This window comes from Cibotium barometz, chromosome 12, assembly GCF_041138505.1.
Source record: "Cibotium barometz isolate CiBa-2024 chromosome 12, ASM4113850v1, whole genome shotgun sequence".
Taxonomy (NCBI): domain Eukaryota; kingdom Viridiplantae; phylum Streptophyta; class Polypodiopsida; order Cyatheales; family Cibotiaceae; genus Cibotium; species Cibotium barometz.
This window is the reverse complement of record NC_141057.1, coordinates 6,971,266-6,980,692: the sequence shown is the minus strand read 5'-3', so window position 1 is coordinate 6,980,692 and position 9,427 is coordinate 6,971,266. Positions and strand designations below refer to the sequence as shown.

Genomic DNA, 9,427 nt, shown 5'->3' with positions numbered 1-9,427 from the left:
TTATTCCATAAAGTATAGGACCTTTGAGGTTCAATTGCAAGCGTTTATTCCATAAAGTATAGGACCTTGAGGTTCAAGACCCAAGGTGACATATCTATATGCATTAAGCTAGAACACCAACAGTGGTGGATTATTACGATAATAAATGTGTGTGCGAGAGAGAATATCATGGCTAACTTTCTAATACTATAGAGCAGCGACCTGATCTCGAAGGTTCCCTTAGAAGTTGTAGCATTCATACTGGATCCAGCAATCAGGGTACTCAACGCGGGCTCCGAGAGCACTGTTGCAGATTCGCCATATGTCGCTAGAGAGCTGCCGAAGGCATTCGTCGCATTGCGAAGGCGAGCAGGAAGCTTTGCAGCAGGCCTCGCCGAAGGCGGGATCGTCGCCACCGCCCGTGCGGGTCTTGAAGGAGTAGCCCTCCGTGTAGGGGGTGTTCTCCACCAGCCGAGTAAATAGAAAGCCCAGGTGGCTCCAGAAGGCACTGCCCTGCGGGATGCCAAGCTTGTCGCAAGCTGCTGACACAACAGAAGTGTTGGTTGCACTTGTAGCAGCAGGGAGCAAGTTGCAGTACATAACTACTAGAAAAGCTGCGATTAGAACGACGCGCTTCATTGTGGGCTGTGATTGACACTCTGTGTGTGTGTGTGTGTGTGTGTGAGAGAGAGAGAGAGAGAGAGAGAGAGAGAGAGAGAGACAGTCTATGAGCCCTAGTTTATCACTTCAATCCAGCGAGAGAGAATAGCAGGCCCAGTGAGCTCAGTTCGTGGCCATAAGGAAACGGCAATGGCTCAATATTTATGGTCATAGTAGCTAGCTGTCACATGCGCACGTGTTTGTGATCGAAGGGTTGGCTATATCGTGCGGTTTACTCCTCAAACACGCGTAGCCACTTTATTCAAATCGGGCTTTGTACTAGCCTGCGTGTAGTAATCATGAGCCCTTGACGCCCATGCCCCCAACAAGGAGAGCCAACACTTGCCGCAACTACTTTATTCAAATCGGACTGTCACATGCGCACGTGTTTTTGATCGAAGGGTCGGCGAGTGCGTAACTACTTTATTCAAATTAGGCTTTTTACCAGACTCTCTGCGTGTCCTTGAGAGCCAAGACTTGCCGCAACTTTTAGTTCATTTGAACGTCCCGGATCACCTTTTACACAACAGTGACTCCAACAAAAAGCCAATGGATTTATATCTAATCATCTTCCGTTGAAACAGATCAACATCCTTTCATTCCTAGCGGCGGTTGGTTATTCAACAACTCTATGGCTACACTCATTCTATTCCAACAACTTCCAAACAACCAACCCAATCTTTGTGACACAAAGGCGCTTTGAACTTTCCTCACTTGCAAATGATTGTTTCAAGAAGATTCTTAATACATACTATTTTAGCAAGGCAATGTTATTTCCTTTGTGACCAATCAGTTTCTAGTGTTCAAACTCTAATTTGCATCTCGTATATAGTTCTATGTTGACCTCAACCTACTCTATCTTGTTGGGTGCCAAGGGTCTTTACATCTCAAGAATGTATCAAAGGTTCATACACAACCATAAAACAACATGTGCATCTCTTTAATATTCACATTATTAATTAAATAAACTATCTAATAATCTCTCCGTTATGTCCCTTTCAACGATAAATGCATTTAGTTTGCATTCATAGCCAAGAAGTTCATATATATCAAAAACCTTCTATTGCACAACTGATCCAATAGTCACTGGGGCATGAAACATTCACGAGTGTGTAAAGATATTTAATTTACATTTATAAATGTGCAATGTGTAAAAAGCTTATGCATGCATATGAACTAGAGTTGAAGGGTTACACAACCCTCACACTTATAATACCATTATTTAGTATTTTAGAGAAACCACACATGATAAAGAAGGAGGTCTTCTCTACCACCAACCAAAAAAGACCATACCATTGAGGGTGTGATTTTTGCCTCAAAACAAACACATAAGGAATTTTTATGGTAAGATTATAAAATTTATCACGTGCAACTCTCCCTTTTTATTAGATTCACATGCATATGGAAAATGAGGAAATGAAATGGAACAATTCACAAAAACGTTTCTTGTGTGAGGGTTACACAACCCTCACACTTAAAATATGTCTCGATGTCACAGAAAGGCTCGGAATTAGAAGTTAAGAGTTTAGGACAAGGATTTAAATAGAATTCCTTATATTTCCTCCATCTTGTTTTTGTCTTTCACATGCCTAATTAGGGAATAATGCTTTTCTTCTTATAGAAATGGAGAGAATATTTATTTTGTGAGAAGAGAGAGAGAGAGAGAGAGAGAGAGAGAGAGAGAAGCATCATCATCCCCTTAGTAATCTTGTAGTAAAAGGAGAGAGAGAGAGAGAGAGAGAGAGAGAGATAAGCATCATCATCCCCTTAGTAATCTTGTAATAAAAGGAGGAGTTTTGAGCATCATTCAGTACACTTTATCTCAGCATATTTTTAAATACACAACACACACACACACACACACACACACACATAGAGACAGAGGAAGGGGGGAGTTTCATCTCAATGAAATTTGTGAGCAAAACTAGCAAAGTAGTAAGCTATGTGTGTAGATGCTAATAAAGATTGAATAGAGCTCTCATTGGGTAGCAAGTGCAGAGACCTTAAAACAAGGACATGGCATTATCTCTTTTTGTTGTACCTATGTTCAACATTGAGTTGTTGCATCCACATCATTTCTCAATTTCGCACATCTGTGCAAATACAATTGGATTTTTTCCAACAAAGGTTAGAGTTGTTTACTTCCATCCACTCTCACAATCTCAAGGGTGTCACTAAAAAATATTTTAATGTATCACGTGAGTTTACTGCAAGTATTTTTTAATTCACATTTTGGAGATAAATTCATAAAATTGTACTTACATAAGGAATTTTTAAATGGATTTTTTTTAAAAATGGTGTATTTTAATGTACTTACATAAGGGTGTTTTAATGTATTTTTAAAAATTATGTTTGTATAGAAAAAATAGTGTACTTACGTAAGGGATTTTTTAATGTATTTTAAAAAATTATGTTCATATAGAAAAAAATGGTGTAATTTTGGATAGAAAAAGGAATCCTTTAAAGGGATTTTCAATATAACCCTTAAACACACTTTATATTCAAGTCTTCTACACAATGAATCCTCGAGTTAATAGTCTACATTAGTAAAATAACTAGCATAGTAGGGCGGGCTCCAAAAGGCAAAATTGTCAACACCTAAAGCAAAACAATAACAAGCGCAATCAATCTCAACATCACACACACACATGCACATACACACACAGATATTGAGATATCGAGCTCATCCAGTGAGGCGGTGGACACTGATGACCCGCCTGGGGGATAGGCCCCACACTTACACCACTGGCATGGTTGGTGAGATCATGGGAGATATACGGCCAGTGGGATGACAGGCTGTGTGACAGCCATTCTAGAGACTGGCATAGTTATAGCGCCAGCTCATTTAGTTGGGTTCACACTATAGAGAACCCGTTTATGTATTGGTTGAGTACTTTTCATATTGTGTGTACTCTTATCTTGTATATGGTGTGTTGAGTGTTGAGTGAAGAAGAAGAAGATTTTCAGCCTCTCACCTTGTGTGTTCTCTGTTAGGGTTTTGTGAGTGTGTGTGTGCTTGCAAGAGCTCAAGCTCTCTTCCCCCTTGCATCTTTTCATGGTATCAGAGCCTGGTTCGTGCTAAGGGCTGAGCTGCAAGCAAGAGAACCACAGGAAGCGGTACGAGGGTAAGAGCTTCAACGAGTCTTTCCTATTTGTGTTCGTGACTACACCCTTGTCGAGAGCTCTACGGGAGGCACCGGCAAACGATCTCTGATTGAGGAGCTTTCTTCGCGAGAGTAAAGCTAGAGGGTAACTATACTGTCCTATCGGACCCTGTTTACTGGGCCGAAAACGCGTTTTGGGCGCGTCTGGACCTCCGTTTTTCAGAAAGCAGGCGATTTCGAGCACTGCGGGTAAGTCATCGATTCTCTGTAGAACTCTGTTTTAAGAACTGCAGGAAGACAGATTGACTGTGCAGACATTGTGGGTGCTGCAAAGAGGTCAACAGTTGCCATTGGGTGTATGTATGCACATTGAAGTCACTGGTTGTGACATTTGAGAGTACTACAGTACCGCTGCAAAAAATACAGCAGTTTGTGCAAGACAAACCAGAGTGCTGTTTCTGGTAAAACTGTGTTTGGCAAGATGTCAAATGATGGGATAACCCAGATTGTGGCAGAGAAGCTTGATAAGAATAACTTCCATGCTTGGAGGTTCAGGTTGACGAATTTCCTGATGGGAAAGGGCTATTGGGACTACATAGAAGGTGAGCATGAAGAGGCACCAGAGATACCGGACATAAATCTGACTGCTGCAGATGTGAAAGAGTTTAAAGACTGGAACCAAGGAGCCAGGAAAGTTATGTATTGGCTTTTCATTAGTATACAGGACACCATGATTGGGCACATTCAGGATGCCAAGTCCCCCAAGGAGGCATGGGACACCTTGGTAAAGCTCTATGAAACAAATACCAAGGCACGTAAGATACAATTGAAGAATGAACTTCATACTGTGGAGAAAAAGAGCATGTCTGTGAATGACTATGTGCTGAAGATAAAGGGTATTGTGGAATCCCTTGCATCTATTGGTGTGTCAGTAGATGATGATGACAAGGTGGAAGTCTGTCTACGTGGTCTCGGGCCACAATACAAGGCGTTCAAGACGTCTATTCAGACTCGGGAAAACATTCCCAACTTTACAGCTTTGGTGTCTATGCTGATTATAGAAGAAAAGAGCTTGGGTGAAGACCAACAGTCTTCACAAACCAAAAACAGTTCGGAGCAACAGGCCTTCTACACAAGTTCAGGAAGAGGACGAGGTAGAGGAGGCCGTGGACGCGGTCAAGGAGGTGGCCGAATAGGTAATCAGAATTATGGCCAGCAGCAGCAACAACAACAGTCCCAGAATACACAACAACAACAACACGCAGGTGGAAGAGGCAGATTCAGAGGCAGGGGGAGTCAAAGAGGCCGTGGAAATTGGCAAAGGCAGTATAATGATGCACGTGAATGCTATTATTGTGGTAAGCCTAGACATGTGCAGGCAGAATGTTATAAGAAGTAGGCTGACATGCAAAATGGGAAAGTGCAGCAAAACAACTATGCATCCTCAAGCAGAAATAATGAGGACAATAAAAGGTTGTTTGTTATGCAGCATGTCGTGAATGCCATGTGTGAAAATGTTGAAGTAGCACAAAAAGATGATGTGTGGTATGTGGATTCAGGTGCTTCGAACCACATGACAAGTCATGGGGAGTGGTTCAAGGAGATGAAAAACTCGGAAAGACCAGGTTTTGTGGAAACAGGGGATGACACTGCTCATCTAATTGCCCATGTTGGAGATGTGCCATTGTCTATGCAGGATGGCAAAGTGAAGTACCTTGCAGATGTACTTCGCGTTCCGAACATAACAAAGAATCTGGTTTCAGTTGGCCAGATGATTGAGCAGGGTTTGCAGGTTCGGTTTAACCCTAATGGTTGTTATGTTGAAGACTTTAAAGACAAGTGCAGGTTGGTTGCAAAAGGCAACAGAGTGGGCAGACATGCCTGAAATGAGTGCTGTGATGTTTGCAAATGGTTCAGGAATTGTTGCAGACACAAACATTTGGCATAAAAGAATTGGACATGTGAATGTGCAGAGAATGAAGTCTATGCAGACCAAAGGAATTGTGACAGGGCTGCCAAAGTTTAAAGTGGAAGGTATGCAGAGAATATGTGAAGCATGCTAATTTGGAAAGCAAACAAAGCATGTATTTCCACGTAACAGATATGTGAGCAGAAATGCACTAGATGTTGTGCATTCAGATGTATGGGGTCCTACGAAGACCATGTCTATGGGAGGCTGCAGGTATTATGTGACTTTCATTGATGACCACACAAGGAAAGTGTGGGTATATTTCATGAAGGAGAAGAGTGAGGTGTTCACTCACTTTCAGAATTTCAGAGTTTTGGTTGAAAAGCAAACAGGGAAATATGTAAAGTGCCTAAGGTCAGATGGAGGGGGAGAGTACTTCTCCAATGAGTTCTCTGAATTTTTGAAGAAGAATGGTATTCGGAGACAGTTTACATGCAGATACACTCCGGCAAAATGGAGTTGCTGAGCGGAAAAACAGGCACATTGCTGAGATTACGCGAGCATTGATGGAAAAGAAGAATATGCTGCATAGCTATTGGGCTGAGGCTGTTTCTACAGTAGTATACATCATGAACAGGACTCCAACTGCAGTCATACATGATGTAACTCCAGAGGAGAGGTTTACTGGCAGAAAACCAGATTTGTCTCATCTGAAAGTCTTTGGATGCATTGCATATGTGCACGTGCCAGATGAGCTGAGAACTAAGCTGGATCCGAAAGCTGAAAAATGTGTGTTTATTGGATATTCCCTTGAGCAAAAGGGATACAAGTTTTATAACCCTGCTACACGTGAGTTGAGGGTAAGCAGGGATGTTGTCTTTGATGAGATGAGTAGCTGGTATGCTGCTGAAAAAGAAGCTGTTGGGGCTGATGTGAGTGTAAGTGTGGTTGCACAGAATGCAGGTCAGCAATCACAGTCTTTGAGTGGACCAGGAGAGTCCTCATCTAGTGGGTCTATTGATAGACCATGGAGTGGCAGGCTACGTCATAATACCAGTCCTGCAAATGTGATTAGTACATCACGTAAAGGGAAAGAGAAAGTGGTTGAGTCCCTTGGTATGCCTGACATTTCTGCAGGGCATTCTCATGTTGATGGAGAGTCTAGTGGCTCAGATATGAGCCTTGATGAGGAGCTTGGGATCCCAGCTATGAGAACACCTGGTGTAAAGAAGGCTATGGAAGCCATGAATGAAAAGCTGTGAAGATCTGGGAGAGTGAAAAATCATGTGCAAAGATTTACCTATGATGGTTATGTGGCACATCACTATGCATATATGGCAAAGGTTGTGCAGGTTGTTGAGCCCACATGCATTGATGAGGCTGTTGGAAATGTGTGTTGGGAGAAAGCTATGGATGAGGAGATGGATGCACTATATGGAAATGAGACTTGGGATTTAGTGCAATTGCCTGAAGGCAAGAAAGCCATTGGATGCAAGTGGGTGTAGAAAGTAAAACATAACAGTGATGGAAGCATAAACAGGTACAAGGCTAGATTGGTAGCCAAAGGGTATGCGCAGACATATGGCATTGATTATGAGGAAACTTTCAACCCAGTTGCCAAGATGGCAACAATGAGTTGTGATAGCAGTGGTTGCATCAAAGCAATGGTCTTTACATCAGATGGATGTAAAGAATGCATTCTTGCATGGGGATTTGCAAGAAGAGGTGTATATGTTGCAGCCACCTAGTTATGAGGATGTGAGTCACCCCGAGCATGTTTGCAGGTTGAAGAAAGCCTTGTATGGCTTAAAGCAAGCACCAAGAGCATGGTCTGACAAGATTTCTGAATATCTTGTCACTATTGGCTTTCATGTAGCCAATGCAGATTTCTCGTTGTATGTGAGACATGGTGATAGAGGGGTTGTGCTTGTTGTCATCTATGTAGATGACTTGATCATTACGGGGGACCATGATGCAGAGATCTTTGATGTAAAGATCTTGCTTAGACAGAAGTTCGAGATGAAGGATCTGGGGGAACTCAGATATTTCTTGGGCATTGAGGTGATTAGGTCACCACATGGTATTGGATTACTGCAGAGACAGTATGGCTTGGACATGTTGTCCAAGTATGGTATGACAGGCTATAAGCCTATCTCAGTGCCATTGGATCAGAATGGCAAGTTGAGTGCAAATTCAGGAGAGATCTTGGAGGATCCTACTATGTAAGCCTATCTCAGTGCCATTGGATCAGAATGGCAAGTTGAGTGCAAATTCAGGAGAGATCTTGGAGGATCCTACTATGTATAGGCGCATAGTAGGAAGCTTTATCTATATGACGATCACCAGACCAGATTTGAGCTATGCTGTTGGGTTGGTGAGTCAGTTTATGCAGGCTCCACGAAAACCGCATTTGGATGCAGTGAGGCGCATACTGAGGTATGTGAGGTCTACTTTGCATTGTGGACTATTCTATGAGACTGGGACAGAGATATGTGTACATGGGTACACAGATGCTGATTGGGCTGGTAGTATCTCAGATAGAAGATCTACCAGTGGATTCATGTTTTCTTTGGGGAGTGCTGCTATGACTTGGAGCAGCAAGAAGCAGCCTACGGTTGCTCTATCGAGTACAGAGGCCGAGTACAAAGGAGCTGCTATGGCAGCATGTGAGGTAGCTTGGTTGAGAAAGCTACTTGCAGATTTGGGTCTATCAGTGGATAGACAAGTTGTCATTTTCTGTGACAACATTAGCAGTATATAGTTGGCCAGGAACCCAGTATTTCATGCTCGTACGAAGCATATAGAGGTCCACTACCATTTCGTCAGAGAGAAGGTCTTGGCAGGAGATCTTGACCTTGTTTATGTCAGCACAGAGGATCAGGTAGCTGACATCTTCACCAAAGCATTGGGTACAGAGAAGCTCCGCAGATTCAGGGCTTCGCTTGGTGTACATGAGATGGAGTTGAGCTCGAGGGGGAGTGTTGAGATATCGAGCTCATCCAGTGAGGCGGTGGACACTGATGACCCGCCTGGGGGATAGGCCCCACACTTACACCACTGGCATGGTTGGTGAGATCATGGGAGATATGCGGCCAGTGGGATGACAGACTGTGTGACAACCATTCTAGAGACTGGCATAGTTATAGCGCCAGCTCATTTAGTTGGGTTCACACTATAGAGAACCCGTGTATGTATTGGTTGAGTACTTTTCATATTGTGTGTACTCTTATCTTGTATATGGTGTGTTGAGTGTTGAGTGAAGAAGAAGAAGATTTTCAGCCTCTCACCTTGTGTGTTCTCTGTTAGGGTTTTGTGAGTGTGTGTGTGCTTGCAAGAGCTCAAGCTCTCTTCCCCCTTGCATCTTTTCAATAGATACATAGGAAGGGGGAAGTTTCATCTCAATGAACTTCCTCAGCAAAACTAGCAAAGCAAGAAGTTGTGTGTGTTCATGCTAAAGAGTGAATAGAGCTCTTATTGGGTAGCAAGTGCGGAGACCTTAAAACAAGGACATGGTATTATCTCTCTTTGTTGAACCTATGTTCAAAGTGGTTGCATCCACATCATTTCTTAATTTCGCACATATGCAAATCCAACTGGATTTTTTCCAACAAAGGTTAGAGTAATTTGGTGCCATCCACTCTCACAATCTGAAGGGGTTCACTAAAAAATATGTTAATGTATCACGTGAGTCTACTAGAAGTATTTTTAAATTCACATTTTGGAGATAAATTTACAAAATCAAGTACTTACATAAGGACTTCTTTAATGGATTTTT

The 9,427-nt window shown here is 42.5% G+C and overlaps 1 pseudogene; it reads right to left on the bottom strand.

The window, feature by feature from the left end:
- Positions 1-219: 219 nt before the first annotated feature.
- On the bottom strand, positions 220-618 carry LOC147633002 (antifungal protein ginkbilobin-like protein pseudogene; annotated as a pseudogene).
- Positions 619-9,427: the final 8,809 nt, after the last annotated feature.